Consider the following 12335-nt stretch of genomic DNA (forward strand, 5'->3'; position numbering starts at 1 on the left):
GCTTGCTCTATCCTTTCCCCTACCTTTGCAACATCTGCTATATTTGCTTGGACCAGAGAGAGTTAATTCAGCCATCAGATCAATACCACCTCACACGAAGCATCAGCCTGAAAGCATGTAGAACTAAGGACTTTCATATTTATCTTGTTAACTGACAAAAAAATAAGACAAGGACACCAGATGTGTCAGGACAAAGGCCAGACAAAGCTTTCAGGCTAGAGGAGCAGATAGCAATTGATTTACGCAGGAACTTGGGTGAAGGTCAAACACAATTCATACTGATCTAACAGAAAATTGTTCCATGTGGTGCCCAGTTTTCTCATCAATGCATCCAGATTACTTTGGCATGCAAGTGACAACTTTGCCATGGAGCTCTCTGAGACAAACACCCAAGAGTAGAGTACGCAAGAGTTTCTGCATGTCCTTCTATAATTTTATAGACACACTGTTCCCTAAGACAGGGTTCAGGAATAATGACCTCCATGGAGTAAGCCAGTTAGATGATGTCGAGAAACACCACATTTGTGAAACTGAGTATCCTATAGCAAGTGTTGCACACCAACTGTAAGCAGCCCTGAGGTCCTGCAATCTGCAAGAGAATCACAGACCACAATAAATGAACAATGCACTTAATATGCAGTCAAGAGAATTAAGAATCCCACTGAAGTTTTTTGCAAACTTCATGGCCTACTATTCCATCTCCCATTTACTGCTGAGATATTCTGCATCTCAGGGGGAAGGAAACCAGGACAGCTCCAAGAACATGACCTTGCTGAAGTTCTAGTTACGTGCTTGCTGCCCAGAAGAACATATGCAGGGTGGATTGCTCTGGCATTACCAATGTCTGAGGTGAGAAGGGGAAGAAAGAATTTATTTGCCCATAGAATCCAGAAAGTTTTCTTAAGTTGCTACAATAAATATTGCACACCTCATGTTCTGGTTGAAACAGGTTTAAAGCCTTTGGGGAAAAGTTTTGAATGGTAATATGCTAAAACAAACACACACCCACAAACAAACAAAACCACACCACATAACACTTTAGGGGCATCTTCCCAAGTCTGTTGGTCAGACAGGACTTTGTACCAGCAGCTACCAGTTGACTCTTCAGCTTGAAAATTCACAAGCATCTTAACAAATTTTAGTTTCCACTACCAAGGATTGTGAGGAACTGTAAAAGTGACTGTATTTAGACTCACTTAACTCTTCTGTAGCTTAAGCTAACTCCAAGCAGCACCAAAATCAAGCACTGTTTCTAAAAGTAGTGGAGAAAGAAAGTGTAGGTGAAGTTTGGTGTCAGGGACATTCACAGCAAGGAGGGATCCAGTAACATGATGAAGCAGAAGGAAAAGGTGATGAAGATCTGCAAAAGGTAAAGATGGAAGGAATGGTTTGAAGGCCAATAGTTATATGAGCTGGTAAGCAAGACTGATGAAACACACTTTCAGGCACAGCCCAAGAACCATCTTTATCTGGTAATTGCACAAGACACCCTTTCTCAACCAAGTAGGAAAAAAAAAAAAAAGTCAGTGGCAAGGGAAACATGAGCTGCCATGGCACCCTCCTTCCCTCTGCCACTTCCTGCTTGGTCCTACCAGGCATTTGCTTTATTTTAGGTGCTCAGTCTCAGATAGAAAAGGATGCTGGCAGAGATTCAATAGTAGAAGATTGGAAATGGAGGAGAAGACAACATGGGAAGACAAGAGAAAAAAAGATACATGAAAACCATTGGAAACTGTTCCTGCAACACCATTACCAAGGGGGAATATGAACAAAACGGAGCCAGGAAGAATAAAAACCAGGACAGGATGACTGACAGCATTGCCATAATGCACCTATTCTTAACAAAGGGCAACATTGAAACTCACCTTCCCCCAGCAAATCTACTTGAAATAGTGGGGTATACCTTTTTATAGTCCCACCCTCTACCTCTTAAGTGAAAAGTGATAGTCAGAAAACCTTATAAAAGAAAACAAATAAAACAAGTTTCCAGAACACTTGCAGCAAACACACCCATAATAATTTGGTAATATGAACTGATCTCATCCTTGAGATGGTAAACTGTAGGATATAGCACAACATGCAGACCCAAATTTTCTCCAGATTCAGTGGGTTAGTTGTTTACAGTGTCTTTTTTTTTTTTTTAATTGTTCAGTTGGGGTTTTTTTGACTGAATGGTGACCACAATCTCATCTTTGATGCTTTAGATCTAGTCCCAAATTGCTTGGACTGGATATGATGTTAACTGGATGTTCAAGATGCACAATTGCTCGTGCTGTGCCACTCCTCTGCTCCTCTGGAAAAAATATCATTCCAAGTTTCAGATAATCCCTACAACATGATAAACAAGGGGGCTGGAAAGAAAAGCTGCTCCAGCTAAAAACAGCCCATAATATACAAAAAGATGCTGAAACATTTTTCCTTTCCAAAGGGAAACCTCAATCCAACAGTTCTTGGGCATCTCATTTGCACGTAGGTGCCTAAAGACTTCAAAGATGTTGTTTAAGAACAACAAGCCCTAATCCAAAACATTTGTACTGTAGGTTGTCAGGACAAACAAGGTTCAAAGAAAAACATTACTATCTCAGATCCTTGGAGGTATCATTGTTGTCCCCCACCAAATAGTTGGGGCAGATTGCACGGCCTTTTCTTAATTTGTGCCCGGGGTACGTACTGTTTTCTGTATTTTCCTCCAGAAGCACCATGTCTCCTCTCTCTTCCTCAAGTGGTTCAGCAGTAACTCCTCTTTTCCTCCTTCAGTCCATCTGTTCTCCTCAGGCTGCCTTAACACTGAGAGCATGAAGGCCTAGCAGGCCCAAATTTAACAAACCCTACATTGGTCTTGGTATTTCAGAGGCACAACCTGCTTGATGGCACACATCCCAGCCAATATTGGTGTGGATGTGGCTTTGTGAAAGTGGAGTGGGAGAGGGAATAAGAGACTTGCTCTTATAGCTGCCTACCAGAGCTACGGAACAGGACTACAGCTTCCGTGACCACAGGACTGCTTTGTACTTAAGGCAACCAATTCCTATCACCTGCACGCCCACTCCATTGAGGAAGCATTATCAGTGCAGTAACAAACTGTTGCTACTCCATGGACAAGCCTCAATACCTTAAGTATCCTGGAGAACAATGAAAGGTAGGGATTTATTTTTGTGTTTAAACATATAAATAAATCTACAAAAAAACCCCAACCCCCCCCCCCCCCCCAAAACAGTGGCAAAACTTCTGTTCATTATCAGTGCAATCTGGAACTGGCCACAGGAACCCACGCTCAATATGCTAATCTCAGCAGCATCACAATTTTGGGGTTCTCTGAAACTTATCAGTTCACTTTTGGCAGACTCAGACACAGGCACACAATATGGACTTGTGTGGCAGATGGTATATACGCTAAGGAATAACTCTTCTGTTTGTGGAATTGATAGCCAGTTCTACACAGGTCTAAATAAGCATTTTTCACAGAAACAGCTTTTCTTCCTTACACATCTTCAGAAGACATCAGTTAACTTTGAGTGGATTAGCAGCATGATACAGGGAGCTGTGGAGACAAGACCTCATAACTAGTTTTCTTGGCTTTGGTCCCATCCTTTAGTCTCTCAGCCTGAGCATCCTTACTTGCAGAAGCAAAATACCTACCTACCACAGAAGCTACAGCTACATCAGTGCATAGCGCAGACCAATAGAAGTGCCTCTGCCAAGGAATAAAATGGTGCCAAGCATTTCATTTGAAATTACACATATGGGAGAAGGCTGTTTGTTTTTAAACAAAACATCTGGTACAGATGTCAGAGTAGCTCTGGCCTGGTCCCTGGGACTGAATGTCGGGTTGCAGTTGGTGTGCTCCCAGAACAGCTCCTCCCGTTTATTCTCAGATGCTCCAAGACTAGTCCACAAAGTGAGCTGAAGAACAAAAAGGTAGGGACAACTGGGACATTTGCTTCCAAAACAGAGTCTGTCTCAGCTAAAACAGTGTAGACATGTATATTATGACTAAAAATACCTGTGAAGTAACTCTAGGTACAATACCAGCAGAAAGGTGAGAGCTCACAGGTACGTGCAGTTTCCCATAGACACAATCATGAGGACCATAGTATCCTGTACCTCCGAAATCTGCTCTAACAAGTTGCAATTTAACCTGCTGAATCTACCAATTCTTTTCAATTCCAGTCTGTGCACCTTCTGTGTTTCTCCTATTCTCCAGGCTCCTCTGAACATCTGTGACTGTTGCTGGCTGAACCAAAATGGAGTGCTCAGCCTGAGGATCTGCAGACAGATTAGGACATTTTAAAAACACTATGCCCAACCACTTGGTTACTATACCTACTGTAAGTGCTGGAAACTATCTTCTTGAAGGACCCCTCAGCTGTAACAGAAAGCTGTGAAGTGTTTGCCCACATTCTGCAGGGGAATGGGACATAGCACTCCAGAACAAACTGCCGAAAGGGTTTGAAGGTAACAAACTGGGCATTGGGCTCTTCATCGTTTTTATGCTACAGTGGATGAGAACTGCTCACTTGATTACAGCTGAGAGGTCCTTTCAAGAACCTAGTATCTTTTACACAAGACTCAGTAATTGACTGGGAGTGCTCCCAGACCAGGATTCCCGGTTTAGTTTCATTGAGAGTATTGTATTGAGGCTGCTCTGAGACCTGACCCAGCACAAGGCAACTGGAGAAGGTCTCCAGAGGATGTGTCAGATACTCAGCTGGATATGAGCCAAACCACTAGTGTAAACATATCCATAATTTGTTTCAAGGCAAAGTCAAACAGGTCAGTTTACCGCTAAAATGCTCACTTTGCCTCGAAAAGGAGGAGTGCTCACGCAGTCCCATGAACCACTGAGCAGTGACTCAGGAAGCTGCTCCCAGAGTCTCTGCTGTCAGACCTCTCTCCTCCGCCTGCCAGGAACAAACAGCATTTCCACCGTAGGCTCAGGCTTGGCAAATCCTGCGGTGCAGCACAGCGCAGCACTGGTGCTCACGTTACGTGGATGCTGAGGATGCCAAGCCTGAACCATAGCCTCAGCCTTTCACTACCACAACCATTTTCCACGTCTCTTTACATCAGCCTCATTTTTCATTCTATTTTTTCTTACTTTATCCTTCTTTCCTGATCAGCATCTCACTACCTGGACTCCTTCCTGGTATTCCAGCAAACCCTATGATTTGTAAGAGACTGGAGTTTACTCTTCTTGCCTCCTTCCCGAAGCTTGCAATCAAGGAGGGGACAGTCTTTTGGCCTGCATCACTGAGCAAAAGATTTCAAAGGAATGTCAAATAAAACAAGCTTTCCAATCAAGAAGATTGAGCAGATGTTCATAAAAAAATAAAAAAGTCTCATGTGCCAGAGGGCATTAAATCCAACAAGACTTGATCTCCAGGCAGCTGAAGCTTTCTCATCTTGCAATATTGTGTTAACACTTCAAATGACCTCTTGAGAAAAATAAAGGTTGCCTGGCTCTGCATACTGCTTATGCCCTGTACAACTAAACAGAATTTTTGTTAATATTGGTTACAGCTGGTCACAGCTTAACTGTAAGTGCAAGTTCTCCAGACAGCTTTAAAAATAAAACATGCTCTAAATACTAGCAGCAGTCTGGAGCCCTCCCCTCCCGCATTTGTGCAACAGCATTTTTGTTGCTTTCATCACTGCAAGCAGCAGCAAGACTCTCTTTGCACCAGGGAGATGGCAGAAAACAAAATAACCACCTCAATGCAACATAGCTCTGAAGTTTCCCTGCTTAAATACAGCTTAGCTCAAGGGGCTGTAATTCCCTGGCAAGAATGACAGATGTTTGATCGGTGGAAATTCCTGGGTTCACAAGTGTCAGCGCTGCTAATGTGATGCTGTCCCATGGCTAATAAAGCCCTGTCTTAGGAGCTGAGCAGGCAAAGGATTCACAAACACTCTGGTTACATGCTCAGCCCTAGCAGGTTTTGACACTAGCACAACATGCTTTACCATAGATTGGTGAACCAGCAGGAGAGTCAACAAATGTATTCTGTTACATGGTTTTCCATTGTTTGGTGCTTTCCTGGAAGTATTTTCTGCCACTTTTCTGTCTAGAGTGATACATGCAGCACCTGATGCTGTCACATGATTTCAGTCCTGTAAATCATAGGCTTCCTGTCTCTGAGCATCTATTAGGCTTGGTGATAAGTCAATTGCCACAGCAATGTGGTTTTGCGCTAGTTTTAGCTGAAATGCTGTTTAAAATGATATGCAAATTATGATAATTGAACAAATCAAAATATATTTCTAGATGTAATCCCACCTGCTCAGTTTGGAAATGCACTTGTCCATATTTAAAAAAAAAAAATCTCAGAGAAAACAAGGCTCTGTGAAGAGTCAGTAAGTCTCTTCTGTACTTGCACTTTATTAAAAATGCTAAATAGGCATAAGTGTGCAACACCTACTAAATTACTGCATATAACTAGTCTTTTGCTGATCTCATTTAAGGGAGATGAGATGTTCTTGTGATGAGCGCACTCAACTGCTTCAACTGTTCAAGGATCTACCCGTACAAAACAATGTTCTTTAAAAAATGCATAAGGAAATGTTTAATTTTTTTTTTTAAAGGCAAACAGTAAGCTTGCTGCAGTGCATGGGATGATGCAGGATTTAAGAGATGACATTTCTTCTATTCTGCTTCATTTTGGAATAAATTAGGATAGCAAGAGGAGAGGAGGGAGAAGAATAAAAACCTGGATTTACTAAAGCACGCAAGCCACAAAATAAATTTCTTTCAGTTTCTAAAATGGCTCCTTTGTTTCAAACGCCTTTGTCACAAAAAACAGCTTCTTGTGATCTGAGCGTTGGGTTGATTGAATTGGGACAAAGGTGTTGTTCTCCACCCCCCCCGCCCCCATTGTGACATACACTTTAGCTACTCTCTTTTAGTCATTTTCGTGGAAACGGTAAGAAAAGCAGAACCGGTGAGGACAAAGAGAAACAAAAGACTACAGGCATCAATCCTAGAGTTAACTCAGGAGCAAGTGTAACTTCAATACACAATGACCATGCAGGGGGGTGAAGGGGAAGCAGGGAAGAAGAAAGTGCCATTAAAAAAAAAAATATATATATATATATATATATATAAAATCATTATCATGTTCACATGTCGGTGTGCCTGAGGTGCACAGACCGCCGGACAGCTGCCGACAGCGGCGGCGGGGCAAGGCGGGGGGGGACAAGGCGGAGGTGGGGGGTCAAAGCAAGGTGGGGGGGCGGCCCCTGCGCAGGGCGCGCTGCCGGGCAGGGTGCGGGGCTCACTGCGGGGCCGCGGAGCAGAGCGCCCGGCTGCCGCCCAGCACCGGCCTCCTCCAACCGCACCCACCCCCGCCCCCGCGAATTACAAAGGACACGGGCGTTATTAAAAAAAAAAAAAAAATAAATAAAAAAAAAAATTTGAAAAACCAAAACACAAGAAAAACCCCACACAAATGCGCAAACCAACCAGCGTCCCCCCAGTTTCCTTACGCCGCAAGGTCTTCCCGGGGAGAGTCCCGCATTCAAAGGGGCAAAACTTCGCTCCCAGCGCCGGGCGGAGGTGGCGGGGGGGCAGCGCAGGGGGCAGCGATGCGATGCCTGGAGCCGCCGCCCGTCGCTAAGCGACCCGCGGGGCCGCCCGCAGAGCCCAGCGCCGCCGCCGCGCACTCACCGCCCCGCTCCGCTCCGCTACATCCCCGCGGCGCAGCCGCCGTCCCGGGCCGCCCGTCCTTCCTCGCCGGGCGGGTGCGGCGCCGGCGCCGTGATCTGGGTCACCCGGCGAAGGTGAGGAGGAGGAGGAGGAAGGCGGGTGGCGGTGCCGCCTACCGGCGAGCGCGGGGGGAGGCTGCGGCGGGGCCCGAGCCCGCCCCGCGGGGAGGGGAAGGGGTCGGGGTCAGCGGTGGCCGGCCCAGGACACCTGCCTGGGCTTGAGGAGGGAACAGCCACAGGGGTGCGGTTCAGGTCCCGGCTAGGTGGGGTAGTATCCAGCATCCTGCCTCCACGTCCCATCCCACCCACCTGCCAAGGAGATCAGTATCCCTTCTTCCCCCGCAGTATATCCTGAAGGCTTTTGATCTTCAGAGTTTAAAATCTGCTTATCAGGATCACAAGCATGCCAAGCGTTTTTTACGGCTCTCCCCTCCAGAGAATGAGTGTTGTCTGAAGCATCCACAGAATCGTTTAAAGTTGCCCAGTGCTATAACTACTGCCAGTAGGCAAATACTCCGTATTTCTGTTCATCCTTACTGCTGCATGCATCTGCCCAGATGTTCCTTTGAAGCTGTAAGCAGGCCATCAGGCCACACTGGCATCCCTACATTGTCCAATGATCTTAGGTTTCAGATGAAAATGCTAATTAACCTCCTTTTCAAAGTGTTTTCTGTGCCTAACCTGAAAATAGCTTTCTGCATGCCTGTTAAAGCGACATGGTTTAATTTCTTCTGCTCCTACTTTTCCAGTCATTTTGATCCTGTAATCAGCTGTCACATACAGTAGTATGGCGAAAACACTATGGTCACTAAGTTAAACATTTAATGACTAGGAAATGCTGTTCATGTTTTACACTCAAGGCAAAGCAGACTGCTACTGCAGCCTCCTCCCACCTAGAGCTACCTTGCCCCTTTGCCACTTGGTGCCACCAAGGCCTGATGTGCCTGCCTGGCAGATGCTGTGACCCGCAGAGCTGACCGAATGGCAAGGATGGCAAGTTCCCAGTTTAATTCCACGCATCAATACAAGTAGGAAAGTAGTTCTTTCTCCGGTCTCCTGCATTACAGTGGTTTTTTTAATTACTATATCCCCATGATTCCCTGTCCTTGCTGTCAGTTCCCAAGCCTGTCAGGGACTGCTGTAGCATGAGGCTGGAGGAGCCACCGCAGGCCAGTACATCTCTGAACAGAGTAAACCCAGTATTGGGGAACTTTTCAGGGGATTCAGTAACAGACTTCAGTTATGCTTCCCAAAATAAGTTTCAGAACAGATCTTTGTGAGAGAATTCATTCATAATTATGCAAGATGCATCATGAGCATGAAAAGCCAGATCCATGCTACAGAGATAGGCCTACCTTCCCAGATGCCATACTCTTGTCCACAAATGTGGAGGAATTTAAAATGTAAGCTGGAAAGTCTCACTGATTTTAGTCCCTTACCATTGTAGCAAATTCAGGGGATAAGACTGACAGACGGCCGCCTGCCTGTTCTCTGGAACAGAGCAGTAGTACATGGCTATGCTGTAGTCATGCAGTGCCATTTCAGACCTGACTGGATTTTTACAAGACCCTTGTTATCAAGTTGCAGTTTGACATACCCATTTCTTCAACATCTTGGGATGGAAGTTACCCAGATTACTATGCCTCCGATGTTCAGCATCATTGTTCTCATGAAAAGTTGAGGCAAAACAGCATTTTAAAGCTAACAGGGCCCTGGGTTAAAAAGCCTCCAGCTCTTGTGATTATAAGCAGTTAGAGAATGTTTTACTATGTTGTACTTTCCTTTTAACAGCATAATTATTTTCAATTTATGGCAAATGAAAGAAACCGTGCATGACAGCAGAAACATAACCTGTATTTAGAAGTGGCAGTGAAAAACATATTAGAAAAAATAGATACAGGACCCCACTAGTTGAGCAATGTCACACTTTTCCAGCAATAGCTCATACAGCCTGCTGCGCGTAATAAAAACCAGCAAGGTCACTTGCATGATTAATTTAGTGCTGGAAAGAAGGTGACAGAAGCAGGAAAAAAACCAAAACAAAACCCTCAAAAAGCAAAAACCCAACAGTTAGCAACATACCTAGCTCAGATATTGGTGAAAAATCAAAAGCTCAAGTCTCTCATTATTTTGGATAGAAGCTCTTGTTGTTGCACAATTTACTGATAAAGACAAGATTGATAAAGAGTACACATGCTGTGCCCTTGTGAAGAAACTAATGTGTTTTGACACCATCCAGCACTTTTCTCAGAAGACAAGCCACCCAAACATTATTAAATGCACCAAAAGCAGTTAAGTTTTAGTTAATGCTTTTACAGTATTATTTTGTTTTCTTTTTAACAAATAACATTTTTCATTTTGTGACAATATAGATGGTGGCAGAAATAATTTAGCTATACTTGTATTCTTTTACTTGAAACAGACAAGAGAAAGAATACATTTTTACCTAACAATCCTAGTACTCCCTGAATAATCTTACAAGTTGTAGCAAAGAAAGACAGAAAATAAATAAAACCAACCTCCCCTACTATTTACATAAGGAACTTTCTTACCTCAGTTTTCAAAACCTATAGTGCAGATTATTGATCTGTTTAGGTTTTACTCAGGATGAGGCAAGCTACTCTTAGCATAATTTGAAACCTTATCAGGCTGCTTTCAATCCTTCTCACCTGCCCTGGGCATCAGGGGACCCTTTTCCCAGCTGGGCATTACCAGGGTGTGATAAACCACACCCGGTCTTTAGTCTGCTAGCACTTGTCCTGAGACCTGTGGATCAGCTAAAAGTGTTTATTTTTTGCTCCTTAGTGTTTGATCTTCTGGCTTTATCAGCCCAGGTGGGATTTAAGGGACCATAATACACAAGACAACTGGTGACAGTGGTGTGCATTTAACAGAAAATGGCTGTAATGGAAGCATACTGCTAAGTATAATGATACCTGTGGAATGATAGTGGATTAAGTATTGCAAAAACAGCTGCTGTGTTTCTTTATTACTTCGACTGAGCTGGTCAAACTTTATTGCTTGTGGGGAAAAGCTTTGCATTAAAAAGGCTATACTTTTCTCCTGGTACTGGAGACATGCGTCTGGAACACACGTCTCCTAGCGCCAGAACACATGAAGTGTGACTTCAGTTTAAACAGCTATTTGCTCACACTCCATAGGAAATGGCATCACAGCTCTTGTCATTCGAAAACCTATAGGTTTATATGAAACTGTACGGGATCTTGATGTTAGACCGCTGTAAGAAATGACCATACTGGTATGTGGTGAAATGGAGCCTTTCTAAAGCCAGTAGCAAACAGATGACAAAAGAATGGTGTAATTAGTGAGTCTGATGCTAACTGCAGCTTTTGTCAAGATGTTCAGAGAAGAATCAAGCTCAGATTACCTTAGGTGTAGGACGTCATCCAGCAAACATCCGGCTGTGTCTTCTGGGAAGTGTTATATGGTCCAGGTGAACAGGACTCTTGGGTAAAAGTGCAGATGGTAGGAAACATTTGTCTGAGCACAGCTTGTCACTGTTCTGCACACATGCATTTGGGGGGTAAGTTACTTGCTGAAAAAAATGTTCAGTAAGGATCATTGCAGGGGAGGAATCTGGAGTTTTGGGGGCTGCCAGTGGGAGCAGGAATCATGTGAGAGGTCGACTAACTATTGTGAGCTCTATAGTGAAAGGTGTCTATAGTAAATCCATTTTCAGCTGCTGGACTGTACTATGTATGCAGGGGGACAGGAGCTCCCAATACAGTTCTTACTCCTATGTCAATATAGCCAGAAACTTTTCTATATCTGCCTGGAGCTTTACAGTTTACATCTAATAAATAAATTAAAAATACATATATATATATATATATATATAAAATAAATGGAAACAGGCCCTCTTGGGGATCCATGAGAATGTAGAAACAGAGTACTAAACATCTGTAGATTCGCTTATATGTAAGAATTATCACACTTTTAGAGCCTTTCATCTGAGGATGCTCATGTGCTAGCATGGGTTAACATCTCTGTTTTATGTTTGATACTGCACAACCTATGTAGAGGTCATTTGTTTTTACTCTATACAATCATATATATCCACGCTGGGATTTACTGGGTGGGATGTGGGGTTTGCAGCTCATTCCTCCTCATTCCAAGCAGTGCTGAGGTAGTGAGCATGATCCTGAATTATGTGATGTAGCCAGGGCTTCCCTTTTTGGTGTCCATGTACATTCAAGCAGGTGCTGACTCTGCTCGTAGGACAGTGTCCTGTGTAACTGATGGGTGTAGGGGACTTCCCTGCAGAAATCCTCTCCCCCAAAATGCATTCCTACAACTGAGCTGCACAACACTATAGACGTGTATGATAAAGAACCATCCTGCTGCAGGGAAGAGAAGGATGGGGTGACAAAATAGATTTCCAACCTCTAACTTCTTTAATTTTGTTTGCTTAAGAAATTTGGTCCCCCAAATTAAAAACTACCTTCTTGCTATGTCTGAGTATCCATTTCAAGTATCACAATGATCTCATAATCATTGTGATGCTTCAAATCTGTGTCAGCACTCTACTTTTAAATATTGAACAGCTGGCAATTCTTTGTGCCTAGCTCAGGACAAGCATCAAATACAGAATTGTCCTGAGATTGTGTATTACA

The 12335-nt window shown here is 43.8% G+C and overlaps 1 protein-coding gene across 2 annotated transcripts in view; it reads right to left on the minus strand.

Moving 5' to 3' along the window:
* Positions 1-7739, minus strand: part of ELMOD1 (ELMO domain containing 1) — a 45062-nt gene extending 37323 nt beyond the window's left edge. Inside the window, exon 1 of one of the 2 annotated variants that reach the window (XM_065649747.1) lies at positions 7664-7739. The gene's annotated coding sequence lies outside the window, so the exon portion shown is untranslated. Of the gene's footprint in view, positions 1-7482; positions 7540-7663 lie in introns of those variants that run through there. The other variant, XM_065649739.1, reaches the window with a different exon arrangement.
* Between the last annotated feature and the right edge of the window lie 4596 nt (positions 7740-12335).

This window comes from Caloenas nicobarica, chromosome 1 (assembly GCF_036013445.1).
Source record: "Caloenas nicobarica isolate bCalNic1 chromosome 1, bCalNic1.hap1, whole genome shotgun sequence".
Taxonomy (NCBI): domain Eukaryota; kingdom Metazoa; phylum Chordata; class Aves; order Columbiformes; family Columbidae; genus Caloenas; species Caloenas nicobarica.